The 10,753-nt window shown below is 37.3% G+C and overlaps 1 pseudogene; it reads right to left on the reverse strand.

The window, feature by feature from the left end:
* Nucleotides 1-541: 541 nt before the first annotated feature.
* On the reverse strand, nucleotides 542-1,132 carry LOC111151877 (annotated as a pseudogene).
* Between the last annotated feature and the right edge of the window lie 9,621 nt (nucleotides 1,133-10,753).

Below are 10,753 nucleotides of genomic sequence, written 5' to 3' on the forward strand. Positions count from 1 at the left end.
AGTCAGAACACTTGGCATTTATTAGCTATCCAGCAAAGAATATCAGTCCTTTCTTCATATGACTCATTGGTGGGATTGTGGAAATACACAGTTCGGCGATGACTGTACACATTAAGCTACCGTAGTCCAAGATTTTCCTTCTGGGTGTTAATTTTTCTGAAAAATATTGCTTGTTACCAGGTGATGTGAATATTTATGATTGAACTGATTCCTTAGGGCAATATGTTGATGTTTTGTTTCAACAATTAAACAAAAATAGTCATTTAAGATACTAATTTATTTCTTGAAGAAATGGGCTCTATGGATTATTATAGCATTAAGTGTATTGATAATCCAGGTGCCTCATTTCTAAAACAAAAACGATCAGAACAAGAGACTATCCTTGCACTTCAAAAAGTTTTCTACTTTCAGGTAGAGTCTTGGGCAATTAACATTTTCTTATCAAACTTTACTGTTAGGTAATTTTTCTGACCTTTAAGTCATTCTCAAACAACACCTCAAAGGGAAAAGATTTGACCTAGCTAAAAGTTCTGTCTTCCCCTCACAAAGATCCCATCTGCAATGCTTTATACAAGGCATTCTTCACCTGAGCATCTCTGAAGCTGTAGATGAAGGGATTCAGCATTGGATTGAAGAGACTATGAAACAGGCAAAGATTGTCTTCTTTTTCCTTTCTTTGACTAGAATCTAGGATCATATAAACTACCATGGCAGTGACAAGGAAAAGTCCAACCGCACAGAGGTGGGAAGAACAGGTGGAGAAACTTTCTTTTTGGCCTTCCCTATACTGGATTTTCAGAATGGGCCAGAGGATGCTAGTAGAGGAGACTAGCACCAAGCAAAGGGGCCCAAATAAAATAAATACACAGGCAACAAAGGTAACAGCTTCATTGATCCAGGTATCAGCATCGGCCAGTTTGAGGACAGATAGGATTTCAGAGAAGACATGGTCTACATCCTGGGGCTAACAGAAGGGTAACCTTAGAAGGAGAATTGCATGTACCAGAGCCAGAATAAATCCACACGTCCAGGTAGCAATGGCCAAGACTATGCACTCTCTCCAATTCATGATGATAGTGTACTGGAGGGGGTGGCAGATAGCCACAAATCCATCATAGGACATCACCACCAAAATCAGCATGGAGTCTGCTTCAGATTCTCCCTCCCCAACACTCTCTCTCTAATAAGTAAATAAATAAAATCTAAACATTTTTTAAAAATTAAACCTTAGGATATATTCTTAGGAGTGGAGTGGCTGAATCAAAGGGCACTTTTTTCATTTTCTTAAGAGACAAATAAAGGCAAGAAAAATAGACATTTCAAAGCTTAACTTGGACAAGAATTCCTAAGTAGAAAAGGTGGCTGACTCTACAGTTTAGACTTTGTAAAGCTGAGCTCATCCTTCTCTTGTAGTTGTCTTACCTGATGGTTATTTTTTATTTTTTTAAGATTTTATTTATTAGAGAGAGAGAAAGAAAGAGAGAGAGAGAGAAACAAGTGGGGGAAGGGGCAGAAGGAGAGAATCTCAGGCAGACTCCTTGCTGAGTCCAGAGCCCCAAACCACACTCTATCCCAAGGTTAACCAACTTCACCACACCATTCAGGCACCCCTGAATGGGTACTTATATCTCTGACTCAAACTAGGGATAATATCCTATCTTGGGGTTATTCTTACCTTTACCTGATAAGTGGAAAATGAGAAAACAGCAGCAAAAAATGAAAACAGAGACTCCTCAAACTTGAATTCAACCTGTGTGGTGCATATGGAGAGTCATAACTTGAAGGGAAGACTTTATCACTCTAGCTGCCACTAGATACCAGTCAGCTATCAGCCCCTTTGGATTGACTCAGTGCAGCGATTGTTTGTCCTAGTGCATGTGCTTCTGGTGTTGCTTCTGTGGTGGGGATACAAGGGCCCAGTCATCATTGTGCAACTGGTAGACCATAAGTGTTTCAGAGGTGCCTGTGGGGTTGAATGAGCCTTTGTTACACTGACGTTGAAGGTTTCCTGCCTCTACCTCCATAACTGCTGATTCCTAATAAATATCCTAACAGCAAACTCCTTCTCAGAGTCCACTCCTGGAGGATCCACTCAGGGATAATCTGACTAAACCACATGCAGACCTTGATCCTCTCATAATTATCTATCTATTTATCTATTTATCTATATATCTATCTTTTAATAGATCTATCCATCTATTTATCTATCATCATCATCTATCTATCTTTCAATCATCTATCATCTTTTTTTCAGTAATCTCTACACTCAACATGGGGCTTGAACTTATGACCCTGAGATCAAGATTCTCATGTCTTACTGACTAAACCAGCCAGGCACCCACATAACCACCAGCTTTGAGGCCTTTTCTCATCTTGTCCTCTGCCTTGATCTACCTGCCCTTGAATCTCAAAGGACTTGAAACACTTCAGACACACCTTGTCTTAGTATCTTTCTTTTTAGGTTTTTGGAGTTCTCCAAATGGCAACTCCATCACATATACCACCCTTAGTCTTCCTACATGATACTCAGCTGCCACAACACAACAGATACATCGCAAGTCCTTAATGCCTTATATTGATATATATTTTACACTTACACAAAGTCAGACATGTGCAAGGCAGCCCTTTCTCATCTTGTAGCTCTGCCTTATGGAACATGAGTTCTCCTTGTGGACCACAGCAGGGAAATAGAGGGAAGATGTTACTTCCTTACAACCACTGTAGCTTAGAAATGGCAACATCACGTCTCATTTTTTTTTAGGCCAGAAACAATCATATATATTCATCCTAATTTTAAGGAAGCCTAGTTAATATAGGGAATTACATGGATATTTTATAGTCTCTGTCTGTAACTTCCAAATATTTGATGGAACTGGTTTTTACTGGCTTACTAACACTGATTATACTAATGCCTTTCCCACTTCATGCACAGTGGTGACAGTGGTTGCTTGAAATTGGCCCAGGTAGGAGTATTTACACTATAACACTGGAAAACACTATAAATAAGGCCCCTTTTCTCCCTAGAAAGCTCATTGTTAAACATTTACCATTCCTCATACATGGTAATTTTTTAAAAGATTTTATTTATTTATTTGACAGAGAGAGACACAGCAAGAAAGGGACACAAGGGGAGTGGGAGAGGGAGAAGCAGGCCCCCCACCGAGCAGGGAGCCTGATGCAGGGCTCAATCCCAGGACCCCAGGATCATGACCTGAGCCGAAAGCAGACACTTAACGACTGAGCCACCCAGGCGCCCCAAACGTAATAATATTTTTAAAACTCTATCCAGTGTAGTGATTTTTCTCTCTATTTTAGGGTCTACTCTAAGAGTTACTCTTTTTCCTTATGTAACTGACATCAAAAGTAAGACTTAACTGGACCTTATCCTCTACACAGAAGAGAATCAATTTATTAGGCATTATTTAGCATAGCATATTAGCATTTGAATCTATATGGTAGACGTTCTTTTATTTTCCACAGTTGTAGCAAATTTTCTACATAAATAGTTCTCAGTACATCATTGTGGGATAAATTCACTTGTACTAAAATTGTAATTTTTCTTCATATGTATGGTTTTTTTGTTTGTTTGTTTTTAAGACCCATGCAGTAGGATGATCTGAGCAATGAAAACATATTGGCAGTGACTGTACAGACTTCCATATATTTAAGATGGAATTATACTGAACGGAGACTGCTGTGAATCTTGGACACACACATCGGTACACATCTTGGACACACACACATAGGTACTCACTGTTTATCCACTGTGTTGCAACCGACCTATTTGCAGAAGTTCAAAGGGATGCCTTAAAGTGCATGAAAGTCCTTTGATATTCTGAGCCTTGACTTGTTTCATTCAAGAGCTTTCTTTGCTTATACAAAAACAATTACCATAAAGAACAGGACAGGCAGGCAGCTCATCCTTTCTAAGCTGAGTTAACTAATCTGTAAAGATGGTCCTAAATGCTTAGTGGATTCAGGCTGTTCTGGGCACCAACTAACTATGAGTGCAGAGTCTCCATAAGCCAATAATTAATGTGTAATCTTGGTCAAGGATATCAGCAAAAATAATTATATTGTCAATATGAATCTCTTGCTATTTTCAAAGAATAGTCAATGATGAAATAGTGAAGAATGGGATACAGAGGCCATTCAGTTGAATTCACATGCTGCCTGACCATATAAAATGTATTATCATATATATCCTTCTGTCCTTTTGAGTGATCACCCTGCTCATTATTATGTAAAAGACTCCCAAAATTTTTGTTGAATGAATGTCAGATTCAGTGAAAAACACATACATTGAGGGCTAAATAGGAGCAGATCTGTTTTTGCAAAGTTGTGACTTTTGCTTTAAAGAAAATTTTTACTGTTATACATGTTAATAATTTGACAATATTTTTATTTGAAAAACTATAATAATTCAACTAATCAGTTTATAATATATTGTTTCCTAAGTGTAAATTGGAATTGGTCTCATATATTAGACTATCATAGATCTATGAAAAAATTATAACAAATACATTTTGTAGTTTATATCTGATTTGCACTTACAGTTTGGAGAAATCTGAAGAAAAAGGAAGAGCTGCTTAAAGTAACTTTGAAATTACAGTTTCAATGCGTGGCAGACCTTTTAAGTTTTTAAACTATGAACTTGAGAGAAACATCAGTTGAGATGGAGTAGTGTCTCTTTGTGGGCAAAAGCTCACATAGACACTTTTTTTTAAAAGATTTTATTTATCCATTTGACAGAGAGAGAGAGAGAGAGCATAAGCAGGGGGAGCAGCAGGTGGAAGGAGAAGCAGGCTCCTGCTGAGCAGGGAGCCCAAGGCAGGGCTCAGTCCCAGGGTCCTAAAGTCATGACTTGAGCCCAAGGCAGCTGAATGAGCCACCCAGGAGCCCTAGACATTTTATTTTCTATAAATATGATTAAGTGAGGGAGTATTCTATATAACAGTGTATTGCATATGTGGTATTAAATTCAGCTACAAAAATAATTGTCTGGAGTTCAGAATTAGTTAAGAAACATCAGGAATATATCAATAATTTTAGACACTACTAGAAATGATCAATGATAATTAAAATATGTTTAATCTGTAAATTGGAAGGTTAATTTAAGTAGGAAAAACCTATTTCTACTGAATAGGAACACTTGCTTCTTACACATCACAATCTTACTTTCCAGATTATCTTTCCTTCAATTGTGGTTATTTTTAAATTTTGAATCATTAAATCATTTATTTTTTATTTTGGTTACCATTATGTCAATATTATTTTTTAAAAATTGACCAAAGCTAAAAATAGAAGTTAAGATATCACAGAACATAAAGTCATTATAGCAATGGAAGAGATAAGGAAACATGAAAGCATTCAATAGTTGAACAACCATTCAATTTGTTTAATTGACACAATTAAAGTACCTCAGTTCAAGAAAATAAATAGTAAAAGTACTTCCTCACCTGGTGTGTTTTCATCAAATGTACAACACAGGAACCCTCCAAAAATGTTTCATGAGCTAAGGAGCTTCCATCTCTATGGTAGTTTCAGAAAATCTAGCAGTATTGGTATCCATCTTATCCTACTCTGGGACCAGAAAAATATTTCCTAAAAGACAGATGCTATCATAGTATACTATATAGTAACATTCAAGAATAAGCTGGGAGAGGGATACCTGGGTGGCTCAGTCGGTTAAGTATCTACCTTCTGTTCAGGTCATGATCTCAGGGTCCTGGGATCTGGGATCAAACACTGTGCAGGGCCAAGCTTCCTGCTCAGTGGAGAGTCTGCTTCTCCCTCATTCTCTGCCCCTCCCCTACGACTCATGCTGTTGCATTCTCTCGCTCTCTCTCCCCATCTCTCAATTAAATAAAATCTTAAAAGAAAAAAGAAGAAACCAGGAGAATATAACTCAGGCATAACTATAAGTCACCTTTAACTAAGTCATTGTTTCATGAAAGTCAATAAAATACCGCTTATAAACACTCACTAAGACTTTCGTTTTTAGGCTGATTGTTAGTCACTTAGTGATTTCAAGATTAGTAGCCAATTTTATGTTGAAAATTCTACTGGTGGAGGTCTTCATAGCCACACATTTCTAACCTTATCTCTGTACATCAATACCTTCATCTAGTCTCTCTGTGGCTGAGATCATAGAGCCACACACTGGACAAAAATTTTCTCTTATTTTCTTTGCCTCCTATTCATTTTCATATGAGCACACAGTCTGGCCTCCACCCCTAATCACAATGTTGGAGATAATGTGGAGATTGTTCCAAATGGAGTCAGAATACCCAAGCTTGAAGCCCAGCTAAGAAGAGCTCCCCATGAGAATTTCTTTGCTAGTGCAGCTGCCTTGAACACAAACTGACACAAACTGACTCAAGAAGGCAGCCATCCAGGATATGATTTTTCTTTCACCATAGCCCAGGTGATTTCTGCTGTTTCCTTGTCCTATGGCAATAATCCATATCCTAAACCGCCTACCAATGCAAATAAGTTTCTTCTACATGTGGTGGTTTTAGCTGTGGCTGTTACCTTAAGATTTTACTTCAACTTAGAGGCAATCCCACAGAGGGTAGACCTATTCCTTCTTCCAGGACTCTCTAAAGTGGGAGAAATCCCAAGATTGAAAATATTTACCTCACTTCCTGATGATGTTGGAGAATAATGTAGCTATTGTTCTCTGCACTTATTTTATGATCAGCTCAACACAATTTTCATGACTGTCTCTGGAACCTAGATTTTCCCCAGGGCAGGGGGGTGTGAGGTGGGGCATGCCCATACTCATTGTGCCTATATACCAATTTCCTAAGGGAAAAAGTTTTGCTAAACATTTTCCCTGGATGGAAACAAGGATCATTTATATTTGTCTTTGGAGGAAATATATTTGGGAAGGGCAAGAACAGATAGATTCTCATAGAATGCAAAAAGATTTGTGAATATCTCAAAGGCTATAACTTGAGGCAAATATCACAATTTATGGGACGTAACACTTGGATGTAAAATAGTTCTGCTGATTCAAAGTTCTTGTCCCCAAGGTGATTTATAAGACCTGTTGCCCTAATAGCGAATAAATGGCTGTCTATAGAGGTTGTGCTGCCACCTCTAAGGGGAATAAATCCTTTCAAGAAGGTGCATATTTTACTACTGGGTATTTGCCCTAAAGATACAAATGTAGTGATCCGAAGGGGCATGTGCACCTGAATGTTTATAGCAGCAATGTCCACAATAGCCAAACTATGGAAAGAACCTAGATGTCCATCAACAGATGAATGGATAAAGAAGATGTGGTATATATATACAAAGGAATACTATGCGGCCATCAAAAGAAATGAAATCTTGCCATTTGCAATGACATGGATGGAACTAGAGGGTATTATGCTTAGCGAAATAAGTCAATCAGAGAAAGAAAATTGTCATATGATCTCCCTGATATGAGGAAGTTGAGAGGCAATGTGGGGAATGGGGGATAGAAAAAGAATAAATGAAACAAGATGGGATCAGGAGGGAGACAAACCATAAGAGACTCTTAATCTCACAAAACAAACTGAGGGTTGCCAGGGGGAGGGGGTAAGGAGAGGGTGGTGGGGTTATGGACATTGGAGGAGGTATGTGCTATGGTGAGTGCTGTGAAGTGTGTAAACCTGGTGATTCACAGACCTGTGCCCCTGGGGCTAATAATACATTATATGTTAATTAAAAAATAAAAAATTAAAAAAATAAAAGAGAAACTCATCCTGCCCCCTAAAAAAAGAAGGTGTATATTTTCATCTACTAAAGAATCAGACTGGAATGTAAAGCAGTGAGATTATCATAATGACATTGGTGTTGGTTTAGCATTTATTGTGTTTCAGGACCTCAGCCATATACATCACACATACCATTTGAATATGTTTTCTCCACATTATAGATGTGGACTATGAAGTTAGAGAAATATATACATTGTCCTGTCTTTCAACCACCAGCACGAAGAATAGTACAGATACTAAATCCTTTGCTCTAACTACTGAACATATACTCATTTTCAAAAGCTCTTCAAGTGATCTCTCAGAAGCCTTCACTGCTTCCCTCAATCCTTATGAACTCTTACTGGTTTTGTAATCCTTCCAGAATTCCCACTCATATGTCCCTGGTAGGATTCATAACCTCAGAAGAGAATGACTTCCCTTTCTGTCTCTTGCTGTATGATTCTTCAGAGTACAATCCTTATTAACCTAATCTCAAAAATGTCTTTAAAATGTTTTTATTGTCTTATAGTTCTAGGATTGTTGCCCCAGTGCTGCTCCACTGGGTATATCATATAAGAAAGGATCCACATTATTTTTCATTTTTCTTAGCACATTTACATCCACATAAGACATAAACATGATTATGCAAGAAATGCAAATTAGTTCTTTCTATAGGCTTTATAAGCAGAAAGCAAAACAGGAAAATTAGGTAACTTGTTGGTTGAGATAGATGAATCAGAGATGTAGAATTAGTATGACACACTAGCACATAATCGTCTTGAAATTATTTGGTAATAATAGTCAAATGAGATAATATTTTTTAAAGTAATTCATTGTTAAAGTTTTGAGAGCTAACATCTTTACTATTAGTAAGTGCATCTTTGGGGCATCTGTAGACAGAAATAACACTCCCCGCCAAGATGTCGACATCTAAATTCCAGGAATTTAGTTAAAGATCTTGAAATGCAGAGATTATCATGCATTATTCACAGGGGTCACTATAATCACAGGAGTCCTTGTAAGAGGGAAGCAGGAGGTCAGAGAGGAAGAGAAACATGCTATGCTGCTGGCTCTGAGAATGGAACCAAAGAATGTAGGCAGACTGGAAAATTGTTCCCTGGAGCTTCCAAAAAGAACACAACCCTGCAGGCCCACTTTCGACATAGGACCTTTAGAATTACAGGATATATGTTTATGGTGTTTTAAGCCACTAAGTTGTGGCAATATGTTTCAGCAGTAATAATAAAGTAGTAGAGGAACGATCATGCTTTATTTTCAGTATTGTTATAAAAATAAACCCATTTCTGACTTGGTGGGCATCCCAATAAAAATTCAAAGAGAAATTAGTGATTTCTGGTTTTTATTTGAGCATATAAAGAGCTGGGAAATCACCAGTCCTGTCTTCAAAGAAGGAACAACCTGAACACACTGAAAACGAAAAACTCTTCATCATCAAAAAAAGCAATTAATAAGTTGCATTTCATTAAGATTAAAAAGTTGTGCTCTGTGAAAGACACTGTTAAAAATATGACAAGTCAAGCCACAGACTGGAGAAAACCTTTGAACATGTAGGAAAAATGACTTGAGTCCAAAATACACAAAGAACTCAAAACTCAACAAGAAAATGAACAACCCAATTTAGAAATGGGCCAACATTCTAACAGACATCTATCACTTCAAAGAAGATATACAGATGGCAAACACACACATGAAAAGAAGCTCCATATCATATGTCATCAGAGAAATGTAAATTAAAACAATAAGATATCACTAAATATCTTTACAATTGCTAAAATCCAGAACATTGATAACAGCAAACAGTGATTAGGATGTGGAGTCATAGGAACTTCTATTCATTGCTGGAGAGAATGCAAAATGTCACAGCCACTTTGGAAGGCAGTTTGATAGTTTACTACAAAACTAGACATTCTTTTCCCATGTGATCTATCAATTGCACTACTGGGTATTTCCCCAAATGATTTGAAAGTTTATATCTACATAAATACCTGCACACAAATGTTTAAGGCAGATTTAGAACTGCCTCAACTTGAAGGCAACCATGATGTCCTTCAGTAGGTAAATGGATAAATTTACCATTTATCCAGACAATGGAATAGCATTCTGCACTAAAAAGACATAAACTATCAACCAAAGACAAAACATAAAGGAAACTTAAATGCATATTACTACTGAAAGAAGCCAATCTGAAAAAACATACATACTATATGATTTCAACTCTATGACACTCTGAAAAGCCAAAACTATGGAAGCAGTTATAAGATCATTGGTTGCCAGGGACTAGCAGAGAGAGAGAGAGGGATGAAGGGGGTAGAGTACATATGATTTTTAGGGCAGTAAACTTTTCTGTATGATACTATACTGGTGGATACACATAATTATACACTTGTCCAAATACATAGACTGTACACTATGAGTGAACCCTAAGGTAAAACAATGCACTCCAGGTGATAATGATGTGCCAGTGTAGGTTTATCAAAGATAACAAGTGTACCACTCTGGTGGGAGATGTTATACATGTGTGGAGGCCAGAAGTATATAGGTTATCACTATACCTTCCACTCAGTTTTGGAGAGAATATAATATTGCTCTAAGAATAAAGTGCATTGGATAAATGTGCAAAAGATATGAAGAAACACCTTAGGTGTTAGGAAGATATACAGATGGCAAGGAAGAGCCTGTAAAGATACTCAGTGGCATATATCATTAGAGAATTTCATATTAAAACAAGAATGAGATACCACTTATTGCACATCTTTTAGAATGACAATAGCCCAAAACCCTGACAATACCAAATGCTAGCAAGAATGTGGAGCAATACGAACTTTCATTCATTGCTGGTGGGATTGCAAAATGGTACAGCCACTTTGGAAGATAGTTTGGTGATTGCTTACAAAACTAAGCATACTCTTACCATTTGATACAGAAAATCATGCTCCTTGGTATTCATCTAAAGGAGCTGAAAACTTAAAAACCCTGTACATAAATGTTTATAGCAATTTCACTCA

Source organism: Enhydra lutris, unplaced genomic scaffold, assembly GCF_002288905.1.
Source record: "Enhydra lutris kenyoni isolate GAN:26980312 unplaced genomic scaffold, ASM228890v2 scaffoldscaffold27, whole genome shotgun sequence".
Classification (NCBI taxonomy): Eukaryota; Metazoa; Chordata; class Mammalia; order Carnivora; family Mustelidae; genus Enhydra; species Enhydra lutris.